The following is a 13596-nucleotide window of genomic DNA, read 5'->3' on the forward strand; positions in this document are numbered from 1 at the left end:
TGAGCTTGCAAACGCGGCCAGAGAATAATGTACACAAACACATCTTAGAGAGAATCAAAGCACTCGAGCACGAAAACGCTCAACTCAGACGCACAATGACAGAACTGGCTAACGAGAATAGATTGCTTAAAACGCAAATTAGCTCACCAAATGCACAGACACAGGACATGCACATGGACACTTCACCCAGTCCACATCCCTCCAGCGTAGCGGAATCAGAAACGACTAGTCAAAGCCCACCCGCGGGCACACCAGCCACCAAGAAACGCAAGGCCAAGACCACGGAATGCGACACGCCTGCCAAGGACATAGACGGTAAATTGGACAAGATCCTTAGTACTCTAGGTCAACTACAATTCGATGTCGAGTCACTAAAGAAGGGGCACGACAGACTAGTAGAGGCGGTCGATGGCCTAACGAGCAGGGTAGAAGTGATGGAGAAGGGCTTCGGCGCCAGGATCGAGGGCCTCGAGAGAACCGTCTTTACTCACTCCACGGCACCGGTCAACTCCCCCGCCTCCCCCATGGCCAGAAGGAACACTGCAACAAGCGATATCGTCACACCCAAAATGGCAGTAAAGTCCGCAACCATAGTAGAAAGCAAAAATGGAGAAGGCAAATAAGCGAGAACCAGCCGAAAGGCACCAAGCGCAGACGAACAATCAAGGCAAGCTTATAATCTGGCAATGGAATTGACGCGGGTTCCGCAACAAGAAATCGGTCTTGCAACAACACATTAGACACACTACAGACAAGCCGGACATCATACTCATTCAAGAGACCAACACCGACACACCCACACTTCCGGGATATGAAACAATTGCCGTTCCACCAACAAAAGCCTGCAGCGGCGTAGCGACGATTGTCAGTAACAGGCTCGCGTGGGCCGAAATTGACAGAAGTAATCTGGAGAGCAAATGCGAGCACTTGTTCATCGAAGTCTTTCCCAAAGGCAAGAAGGCTAAGAGCATACTAGCACTGAACATGTACAGCAGCCCGAACCACAGAACGCAAAGTTTCAGAAGACTGTTGAAGAAGGCCAGGGACAAAGCCGGGGACAACCCACCGATTTCAACGCCCCAAACGTAGAATGGGGCTACGGCGTCACCAGCGCCAAAGGCAGAAATCTTGCCACCGATGCGGAAGAGATGGGCCTCAACCTGATCACGTCCGCGCTCTACCCTACCAGGATGGGCAACGCGGTCTCGAGGGACACCACCCCACATCTCACGTTCGTTCTCAACACCGAGGGGGCCACCTGGCATAATACCGGCGACTACCTCGGCAGCGACCATTACACTGTGGAAACGTCAATAGCAATCGCCTTGACACCACTACGAAAGTGAAGATACACAGATTGGGATGCGTTTAGACAGATAAGAAAGGAACGTACCGACAAACCCGCTGCACTAGAACACTGGACGCAAGAACTAAGGGAGGAAGCCCGCAACGCGACCAAAGAAATAGAAACAGATGTCCAGACAATCGGGATGGACGCTAAGCTCGCTCACATGCTGGAAGCGAAAAGATCCATACTACAGAGATGGCGTACCCAGAGACTCAATAGAAGACTTAGGAAAAAGTTTGCATTACTGAACAAGGACACTGAGCACCACTGTGTGGTACTCTCCAACCAACAATGGGACGAAGTATGTGCAAGGGCCGATGGCAGCATGACATATGGAAAAACTTGGAACCAACTCAAACACCTTCTTAACAAAGGTCAAACCAGGAGCTCCCAGACCAAGGCGGCTGACAAGATAGCGAAACGTGAACTCAAAAACTCCAACGAGCAGGAATTTATGGCAAGACTTGCCGAAAGATACATACCACTTCCGAGCAGCCACGAAAACGAGGCCGAGGCACCCGGTTCCCCGTACACGGGAGCGGACAACCCCGACCTCGATGAACCCTTCACCCTGGAAGAAATCAGGACCGTCCATCAAAACCTGAATGGCACATCGGCCCCAGGTCCGGACAGTATTAGTAACAAAGCCCTTCGTAACTTGGACGAAGACTCCGTCCGGTTCCTAGCGGATCAAATCAATCAGGTCTGGGCTTCCGGCAGGGTCCCACCGGAATGGAAGAACGCCACCACGGTTCTCATTCCAAAGCCCAACAAGCCCTCGGGCGTCAAGAACCTCAGACCCATATCACTCACGTCGTGCGTGGGAAAGGCGGCGGAACACGCCATTCAGAACAGAATCTCCAGATTCCTTGAAAACAAGGGACTGTTACCACACACCTTTATCGGATTTAGACCCGGTCTATCAACTCAAGACACCATGATTTCAATCAAGCACCAAATCATTGATGACCCTATTAGAAACGCCAAGGCCATTCTTAGGTTATATCTAGAGAAAGCGTTCGATAACCTCTCTCACCAATACATTGTGGACACCATTTCCGAACTCAACCTCGGAGCTAGATTCCACTCGTACGTCAAGTCATTCTTGGATAACACGACGGCTACGCTCCGATTTGCCGACCTCTCCACGGAGACACTGTCGCTGGGGAGCAGGGACAACCCCCAAGGCTCGGTCATCTCCCCTATACTTTTCAACCTTGCCATGGCGGGACTTGCTGAGAAACTAGGACAGATCCACGGGCTCGAGCACACCATATACGCAGATGACATCACCATGTGGGTGTCCAAAGGAACCCCGGGCATGGTGCAGGACATCTTGCAAGAAGCAGTGAACGCCATAGAAGAATTTCTAATTCCTACAGGACTCAGATGCTCACCTACCAAGTCGGAGCTGCTCGTACGCAGACCCACGCAGAAGGGCCGCAGGCCATACTCGTCAGACTTCGATTATAATCAGTAAATTACCGTACGAACCACTTCGGGACACGCCATACCGTGCGTCGACAAAATCAGAGTCCTGGGTATGATCGTAGAGACTAAAGACGTCAATGCTTCTACGGTTCAGAAGCTCATCACCAAAACCAACAACGCTATTGGGCTCATCAGAAGAATTGCCAATAGACACAGGGGCGTCAAGGAACATAATCTTATCAAACTCATAACACGCGTTCGTCACCTGTCACTTCGCATACGTTGCGGCAATGCTCAATTGGACACCATCCGAAAGAAACAGACTGAATGCCCAAATCAGAAAGGTCACCAAGCAAGCCCTCGGTATTCCAACCAGCACCAGCAACGAGAAGCTGGGGCACCTGGGCATGCACAACACCCTGGAAGAAATTGCCGAAGCCCAGCAGCGCGCCCAGCTTGCTAGGCTTTCGACGACGCCTCCGGGGCGCCCGATCCTAGAGAAGCTAGGCTTTGCTCAAGGAGACATAGAAAAAGACTTTGCGGACCTCCCACGGGACATCCGCGCCAAGATCACGGTCCGCCCTATACCCAGAAACGTACACCCCGAAAACAACAGGGACAGACGACAAGCGAGAGGACAATTCCTTCTTAACCAAGCCTTGGCGAACTGTGAACGCTCAGCTTTGGTGGACGCGGCGGCATACACGGGAAACAAAGCTTTCGCAGTGGCGGTTGTGGACGGCCGCGGATCCACAAGATATGCTGCCACGGTAATTGCAAGGAAGCCTGAACAGGCCGAACAGGTTGCGATCGCTGTTGCGCTCACCGACGACAATCTTTCCCATATCTACAGCGACTCCATAGCCGCTATCAGAGCTTTCCAAAAGGGCACGGTCTGCGCACAGCCTCTCAGAATTGTTTCAAAGAAAGAGATTAAGAACCACTTCATATACTGGTTCCCGGCACACTTAGGCCCAAAGATCGGCGACGTCCCCAACCTTAACGAGGCGGCACACGAGGCTGCGCGCGCTTACAGACCGCGCGGCTTCACCCAACCACTCGGAGAATAAGGACGCGCCCACTACATACAATGAAATCACTATACTCTACTACCTACAACGCAGACAGTATAGCACGCCACACCGCACGCTCACTCGAGCTTAAGCGGTTACACTCAGAATGCTACAAACAGACACATACCCCACGCAAAACAGATTACACCATTACATGCCTGAGCTCTACGACAAGTCTTACTGCACCAATTGCAATACATCCCTTAACGTATATCATTTACTCTGGCCGTGCTCGCAAGCTCACATAAACTCCGAACCGGACAAGCGCAAGTTTGAAAAAGCAATCCGGAGCGAAGAACTCGCTCCCCAACTCTGGGCCGTCCAGCGCGTCCACGACGCCGCCAGGAAACTCAACCTCCCGGTTCCGTCGTGGGAGACGCCCACTCCATGACAGCCCAAAGCTCTCGTGGCCTGCAGGACCTGAATAAAGTTGATTTCCTTCCTTCCTTCCTTCCTTCCTTCCTTCCTTCCTTCCTTCCTTCCTTCCTTCCTTCCTTCCTTCCTTCCTTCCTAGGTCCAAAATCAAGAAAGCCTCAAGCGCCTATCAGTGACACTTTTTCTAGATATAAAAGGAGCATACGACAACGTCACCCATGAGGTCATACTGAACTCACTTGAGGCTGTTGAGTTGGTGGCCGGATGTATCAATGGATTCCGGACTATTTGAGTGAAAGGTGCTTTTTCTTACAGTCTGAAGACGGCCCAACTTCGGAACATTACATCTGACGTGGTGTGCCATAGGGTGGAGTGTTGAGCCCCATTCTGTTCAACCTCGTCTTGGTAGGACTAGCGGAGTACCTACCGTGGTCAGTTCACGTCTCAATATACGCCGACGACATTTGCATCTGGGCTTCTGCGGTGACTCGCCCTCAGGTACGAGCCAGGCTTCAGCGGGCGGCAACCATGACGGCGTCTTATCTCCAAGAACAAGGCCTCAGCGTGTCTACTGAAAAGTGCGCAATTGGTTGGCTTTGCGCGCAAACAAATGTCATCGTATTCTGTTTCAATCAATGGTCAAGCTGTATCCTCTACTAAGACATCACTTTCTAGATGTAATTATTGACCGCAACCTCTCTTGGAGCCCTCACTGCGTCTATCTAAAAAAGAAATTAGTTGCCATTGCTCAGGTCTTTAAATTTCTCTGCGGGAAAAACTGGGGTACACCAGTGCGTTCTATGATGCAGCTCTACAGGGTACTGTTTCTCGGACTCCTACGTTACAGTCTACCAGTGTTGTCGAATGCATGCAAGACGCATTTTCGCACCTTGGAGAGCATACAAGGTCAAGCCCTACGCGCGTGTTTAGGGCTGCTTCGGTGCACGCCAACAGCAGCAACAATTGCCATCGCGGAGGCCATATGATCCAGACACATGTAGCTGTCGACTCTCTCAGAGCGCACATTCGCCATCTACCAAGAATCCCCGACCATCATTTGGTCTCCCTACCAGCCGAGAGACCTCAAGCGACCTTTTCACGAGTGATTAGCGCTCATCAAGAGTGCATACCGGCATCTTTTACACCGGCGGCGAAGCCTTCCTCTCCCCTGTGGTGCCTGCGACAGCCTCAAGTGAATTTTGCTATTCCTGGAATTACAAAAAACTCCAATCATCCATCGCCGGCTATGAAGCAACTTACGCTCCTATTACTGCACCAGACGTATCATGACCGCATACATATATATACCGATGGTTCGACCTCACCTACAAGCTCAACTGCCGCATTCGTCGTTCCAGCCAAGAAGGTTACAGTTAAATTCAAATTGTCGCACACGACTACATCTACATCGGCAGAACTTGCAGCTTTCCATGCCGCTATGATGCACGTCACCGAAGAGCCAACGGAGAAATGGGTCGTATTTAGTGACTCTAAGGCAGCCCTTCACAGCATCGAGTCTGCATTAAGTCACAGAACTTACGAGCAGATGATATCTGACATCAGGGAAGTGCACCACCATGCTCTGGAAAGAGGGCACATCATTATATTTCAATGGATTCCTGCTCACTGTGGCATCGTCGGCAACAACCTAGGTGACAAGGCTACCCGGTCTGCCCACGAAGATACCCAGACGCGTTCAATACCTTTGGCGAGGTCGGATGCTGCCAGGGAACTGCGGTTTAAATGAAGAATTTAAGAAAAAAAACACGCGAGAAGTGCCGCACGACTAGTCGAGCGGCATTTTTTCATGTTATGCGGGCTTCTTTCAGGCTTAGAAACTTTTATGTAGCGCGTATTGAGCAACAGAAAGCTGTATCGGGAGTTTTTCAAGTCGCTCTACAATTTTCTCATGGACACTTTTCATCTAATTATATTTGAGAAGTAGATCAATCAATTACGACTAATTATCTAATTAGGCGGAATGAAAAAAAATAGTTTGAGTATCTCCAAGCGACGGTAAACAACATTGCCTTTGTTCTGCCGCGCTACGCGGCATTTGCATCATATTTTTAAATTCTGGTTAAAGTTAGCTGGGACACCCTGTAGAACAACAGGAAGATGGATCGGGAATTTTTCATGATGGCCTACAATTTTCTGATTGACAATTTAGCTCTGATTCTAATACTTGAGAAGTTAATTAATCAATAATAGCTAATTATGTAATTAGGAAAAATGCCAAAAATAGTCCGACTTGCTGCGAGCGACGGAAAACATTACCATCGTTCTGTCAGATCCAGCTACGTGGCAGTCGCATATTCTTAAATTTTGGCACAAATTACGTGGTGTACATACCGGATTTTTCTACGAAGTTTTTAATTAATATTTAAACATAGGCTTCTTGAAATAAAAGGGCAGTTCCTCCAGCGTCATGCTGCAGTGGTAGCGACGACGGGGTGACGGGTGATACGTAGTAATTAGTCGCCAGTTAAACAGCATTCATTAATTAACTTTTAATCTATTAGTTTCAGCAGCCTCATCGCAAGTGAGAAATTGAAGCGCGCTCTCCCCGTACAAATATCAACTTTTGAACCTGGAGAAATGGGAGAACCCGCGGAACTGTGGTAGCCAGCTCGCTGTGTCATGCGAGGGGCCCGGAGCCGAAGCACGCTTCCCACTCGCTGCTGGGTGACGCAAGCAGAATGTCGCCTCGATGATACCTATGTGCGAGGGCACCCATTGCAAGCGTATGGAGAAGCCTTTGATATGGAGATTGCGCACCAAGCGTATGGAGCTTAGACATAAGGCATTAGTAGGGAACCCGTGCTCTAACCTTTGAAGGGCGGATTTCGAATCTGTAAGGATGACAACAGGTTGAGGCGTACAAAACCGTAGCTTCTTTAGAGCTGCCTCAATGGCAACGCTTTCGGCCGTTGTGGAGGACACGACTGCAGTGGAGCGAACCGACCAATCATACTTCAAAGAGGGAATGTGAAAAGCAGCTGCACTAGAGCCTCTGACCTTGTCCACAGAGCCATTAGTAAAAATTTGAAGATGACATGCATATTCAGTTTCAAGATGTTATAGTACGAGCGAACGCGTTGCCGTGAAAGGTGAACTCCGTTTAGCACGAACGTGAGGAATTGTCAACGAACAATCGAGGCTCGCGAAAAACCAAGGTGGTTTCAACCTCTAGCGTCAACTCCCAGGTAATCAAGAGTATTAAGGGCCAAGTACGCTCGGGACTCGCATCTCTTTCGAAGGCTCTGTAGAAGGGCTCGCCCGGCTATCGTCTGTTTGAGGCGACCAATTTGCATCAATAACCTTTGTGAAGCGACTAGGCTAAGAGGTCTCGACAGAGATTCATAAAGTACTGCATTGTTCGGAGCAGTCTGCGGAACGCCAAGAGCCCTCCTTAGGCCCTTTCTGTGCAAAACCTCAAGTCGTTTCAGCTGTGATAGTGAGCGGGAAATTAAAGGGAGCTGGTACATTATTCTACTCGTCACTAGTGCATCGTGCAGCCTGATCATTGAAGAAGGGTGATTTCCCCATTGCTCACTTGCGAGATGGCGAACAGCCTCGCCCATAGAGCGCTGTCTGGGAATCCATTGAGAAAAGTGCCTCAAGAGGACAAGAGACTCTTCAGAGAAGCGGTGTCGTGCCACTTCAGTTCTTTGTGGAGCTCACCTCACAAGCCATGTGTGACCAAAGGTCTCAAAAGAAACCAAGCCCCTTTACTGCTACGCATTCGGACGGGCTCTGCTCGTACCCCTGCGTGGATGTACAAGACTGGCCTGGCGTTGTCTCCATTATGTTCAACGTGTGGTGTGTGCGGTGACATAGAACATTACCTTATGTGCTGTACTCTGTATAACGCGGAAAGGAGTGTGTTATTCGTGTCCCTCAAGAAGACAGGAATTCCCCACAGTCCTCTTCAGGACATTTTTTTCCCGCGCGGGAACCAGTTAGATAGGAAGGCCGTTTCTCGCCTTCCTTTAAATTACCTGCAGGACACGGATTTGGCCTCCACATGGTGACCTTAGGAGTGACTATGTGTAGTTGTGACGTCTGTGTCTGATTTATATGATTTATGTATTTTGTGTCGCTACGGTGGAGCAATTGCCGGCAGCAACTGCAAGGCTAATCCCACCAGTAGCCTACAACCACTCAACTCAACTCAACTCAACCTAGAGGGGCACGGCTTCGCGCTTGCTGCAGCCTCCCAGTTTCGGTTTAGCAAGCTCTGGTAACCGAAATTTGTCGAGCCACAGTTCCGCCAGTAATCGCATTTTTCTAGATTCGAAAGTTGATATGGCTCGTATGAAGAGCTTGCTCAATTTCTAAATTACGATGAGCATGCTGAAACGAAATGTTTAAAATCTAATTAATTAATTTTGGTTAATATTACGCAGTTCAATCAAAACATGTTTTTACGAGAATATATACGCTAAACTATTCAATCATGTCGTTCCCTTTTACTGTATCTTCTTTGAAAGCGCTGAAATAACGCTACTGAAACATGCTTGATTTTGTTTTTTTCGTTTTTCTTTTTATTTTTTACTAGATGGTTTACACATGTAATCAACGGAGATTGTAAGTGTCATTCAAGCATCAGCAATCAAGGCCACGAATGGCGTTATCAATCCAATAGACGTCATTCAGGCTGTGGTCTTACTTCCCTAGTTGAGGAGAGAAACGCGGTCACGCTTTGACACTCCGAGTGTTTGATCTCATACCAATTACAGCAACTTTGTTATCTTCCTTTCCCCAAGATACTCGCACAGATGCACGCAGCAGCACACTTTATTCTACGCGAGCGCATTTACGCTCACACACGCACACTCAGAAAATGAATAGGCACGGGCTCTGGACAGATGTGCTGGCATTGTGCTGGTTGAGTGTCTGAACAAAGCAAACATGTCCTGCGGCTCTCAGGAGAACAAAATTGATTTTCAATTTGGCTTATGTTTCAAATGGCTTTTCCGTTCTCGGCAGCAACAAACAATGACTTGAAAGTAGGTTAGAGCATGCGAGCTCCTAATGAGCGCACTAATTGTCTCGTCAGGCGTCTGCTGCGTGTTACGGAAAAACCGCCGTTCAAATTAGCAGTGGACCGCAAGCGCGCAAAACGCGCCCTCATATTAGTCGCATCGCGTGAGATCGTACTTTCTTTTCCCAATCGCAATGAATAAGTGAGTGCACTTCTTTTTTTTTTTTTGCAAGTATGTGTCTTTATTACGAGTGGATGCCTCCAATAACTAAAAAATAATTTGAGAAAGAGCCACTACCATGCTTATGTTTGAAGGCTAAGTACGGTAATTCTTTCTGGCTGTGTTCTCACCACGCGTCACAAAGGCAATTGATCTCGTGTAGCGAGTTACACGTCAACAATGACAGAGCGAATGCTCACCCCGCATGGTAAATGACGACTCAGAAAGTCACTGCCATGACCTGCAGCCAGTGCCAGCTTGACGAATTGACGTAATTGCAAACGGAGATTTGTGACGATATAGAAATTTTGATGTATTGATTACTTCACCGTATTATATATTGCTGAAACAATTATCAGTTGCCAACGAAAATCGCCATCCTTCAAATGAATATTTAATATTTACTTTATTAGGCACAAGTTATTAGGCCCAAGTAGATTTTCCGCTTCTGGAACTAATACTCTTCTTGATCGCGCCTTAAGCAATATCACACCGTCTCCAAGTGCGGGTGTTATTGACATGTCTATCACAGATCATCTTGCCATTTTCGTTACCTTTGTTACAGAAAAACCTTACTATGACACTAGTTATTTCACTGCCAGGTTCAAACGGGATACCTTTGTTAATACAATAAATGGTACCAACTCGTCATCAATTAGTACTCTATGCGATCCTGAAAAGGCACTCGAAAAATTCTGCTCATTATTTTTGAAAGCTGCGTTCGCTAGCACTACAACTGTCAAATGCAAAAAAAAATTAATTTCCACGTAATCCCTGGATAACAAAAGGTTTGTTAACCAGCATACGGAAAAAAGATCATCTTTACAGGAAGACTAAAAATCAGCCGTTCAATGTACATCTAGCACATCGCTATAAAAAATAAAGTACCATGTTGAACAACCTACTGAAACAATCAAAACGGCTTTATTATGTGAAAAAATTCTGCAAGGCTAAAAATAATCCTAAGAAACAATGGCAATTTCTAACTTCTTGAATGCACCCCAGGCTAGTAGAACCATTGATAAAATAACTTATAAACATGAAACTTGCACTGAATCGTCTTGTATAGCCAACTCATTTAGTGAGTACTTCTATGCAGTGTACAATAATAGCCCGATAGCCTCTTTCTATCCATGTAACCGTTGCAATCATACATTCTTTCTTTTTCCCGTCACAGCCGATGAGGTCTGTTCTGCTATATTAAATCTAAAACACACTTGCCCAGGTCTAGATAATGTCTCTGCTTATCACTTAAAAGTTGTTGCCCCTTGCATTGCGGAAACACTAGGCAGCATAATTAATCTAATTTTTAAATGCGGTGCCTTTCCTAGTTCGCTTAAGAAGGCAAAAGAAATTCGTGTCCTTAAAAAAGGTGATAAATCTCTGGCGTCTAATTATCGCCGAATCTCTATTTTGTCCTCCATTAGTAAACTTATGGAGAACTTATTTCGGAAACGTATAAACAGCTACCTAACAAAGTTTAAGTTGTTGAAATCTTGCCAATTCGGTTTTTGTTCTGGCAGTTCGACCAGCTTAGCTTTTATTGCATTAACCGATTACATAAGGTGTTCTATTGACAGTGGTAAATTTGTTGGCTCAGTATTTTTAGATTTTACTAAAGCTTTTGACACTGTTAATCATACCATTCATTTGGCAAACTAGAATGTTTAGGTATAATAGGTCCAGCTTTAACTTTTCTTAAACGTTACTTACATGACCGTGAGCAAACAGTCTGTGTAGGGGGCGCTTATTCCGAGTCGAAAGTTATTAATCAAGGGGTTCCACAGGGCTCAATACCGGCACCCGTCTGGTTTTGCATTTATATTAACGACTTACCTGTCGTTCTTAATCTTTCTAATGCTATTTTATATGCTGATGATACCACTATTTCCATGTCAGATAAGTCTTTAACAACCTTAACTTTTAAACTGAACAGTGAACTAGCGAAAGTTGTCGAATTGTGTCAGTTAAATCAGTTAATTTTAGACCCTCTCAAAACTCAGTTCATGTTATTTAAAACAAAGCAGAGGATCGCGCCGTGTATCCCCCACGTAACTCTCGACAGTCACCTTATTCCTGCAGCGGACTGTGTGTTGTTCCTTGGCATAAAATTACATTCTCACTTGAAATTTACTAATCATATTGCGTTTCTTAAACAGAAAACAGCTTTTGGCATAAGAGCTCTCACAAAATCACGTGCATTCTTTTCAGAAGACGCATTATTATCTTTATACATTGCGTTCATTCATAGTCATGTCACCTATGGTATTGCTTCCTGGGGAAACACGTATAACTGCCACCTCTCGTCTATTCAACACATACAGAACCAGGCTATTCGCATAATCACAAGAGTTCCTTTTACTCAAATGCTCTCCCGCTACTCCAGGCAAACTTTATACTACCTGTATCTGGCTTGTTTAAGTATCATCTAAGTATTCTCTTCTTTAAGTTACTTAACAAACAGCTTCCTTACGAATTTGTGGACTACAATTTACTCACTAATACCAACCACACTAGGTTTGCGCATAATTACAACTTTTTATTACCTAAGTGTAACACAAACCATGGATAAATGAAATTCTCGTTTTCAGCATTAAGAATATGGAATGACCTACCCCATTCACTTAAGCTAACGTCATCTTTGAATGTATTCAAACATGAGTTAAGATGTTTTATTTCTTTTTGTAAATAGTTTCATGTCCTATAACATGTTCTCTGTATAATTATGCTTTTTGATATATGTACTTTTTGTTTGTTTTCTCTTACTAATGTATTGCATTACGCGCATTCATTTGCTTTCCTTGTATTTTTTTTTATTCTTTGTTGCTTTAACCCACGTTTTGCACTCATCTTTTTTTTTTTTTAGAACCGAGGGTCCCGTTGCAGTCATTGACTTTGGGACCCTCGTCTGCATACTATTTGTTATTTACTCGTTGTTTTTTTTAATGAAGAATAAACTGAATAAACTGAAAAACTGAAACTGAAACAAGTGAACAATAATTACGTAAAACAACTTCGGCTGAGTGAAAGCATTCTTACAAAACACAAGGGCCTATGAAGCTTCTGCGTTAATCTTTTGCTATCACAGTGAACCAGCTTTCTTCCTTTGTTATTTTTTTTTGTTCCCAGGTGTTCATTTTCCCTCCAATTTAGCTTAACAGAAATTTGAAATATTGTTTATGGCGAATAGCCCAATTCTACTCCTTGAGCTGGATTACTCTGCGAAGCGGAGATACTTGCAGGAGAAATCGGAATTCACAATTCCCTAATGAGTACATTTTCACTAATTAACGTCATAAATAATGCCTTTAGGTCACATATTGTGGTTTATGAATTGGAGGCGGTAAGTTCGCAAGGCATATTCACTTGGAAAGAATTTTGAAGCTGGCACGTATCACAATACGCGTCCCAAATTGTGTGTGCAGTGGTGCTCCAGTTATCTTTTTCCTGCACTGCATAAGAAGTTCATTTGTAAAAAGGAAATCTAGATGTAACAGTACGATTTCACCGCATATTTGAAGGCGCTTATCTCAAAACTGATGCTAGTTTCAAAATTAGTTCCAAGTAGACGTGTCTTGAGCACTCACCAGCTCCAATTCTTATGTTGCAATATTTACCTTAATGTGATCAGTATCAGGTTATTACTGAGGAATTGTTAATTACTGGTAATTATTAAGTTGTGCATTTCATTCATTCATTCATTCATTCATTCATTCATTCATTCATTCATTTTTATTTCAGCATTACGGTACATGTACAGCATGCACAAAAATGCTGGGGACACAGACTAAAAGCCACAGAAAGCTTGATGGGGTCTGTACCCGATAATTTCGCTTTGACAGGGGCAAAATTTGAAGGACGCTTAAGCTTCGCCTTTAAGGGTGGAATGCGATAGCATTCAAAGACTCCCGAGTGCTTCTCACGCTTCCCGGCAACTGCAGCGTATGTAACCGTAATGTTTACCAGGAAACGCTGGCGGCGAACGCTATGCACGAAGGCGAGCTTTGTGGTTCTTTTTTTGATGGTGTGCAAGGCACCAAGAGGGCCGCGCCGCTCCTTCTAAGACAGATCTCAAATGACAGCTGGAAAACGCTGCCGCCTTAAAATGGGTTTGTGTTTGAGTTGCCACGTAACAGAATTATGTTGATAATGCAAAGAAGGG

This window comes from Dermacentor variabilis, chromosome 1 (assembly GCF_050947875.1).
Source record: "Dermacentor variabilis isolate Ectoservices chromosome 1, ASM5094787v1, whole genome shotgun sequence".
Taxonomy (NCBI): domain Eukaryota; kingdom Metazoa; phylum Arthropoda; class Arachnida; order Ixodida; family Ixodidae; genus Dermacentor; species Dermacentor variabilis.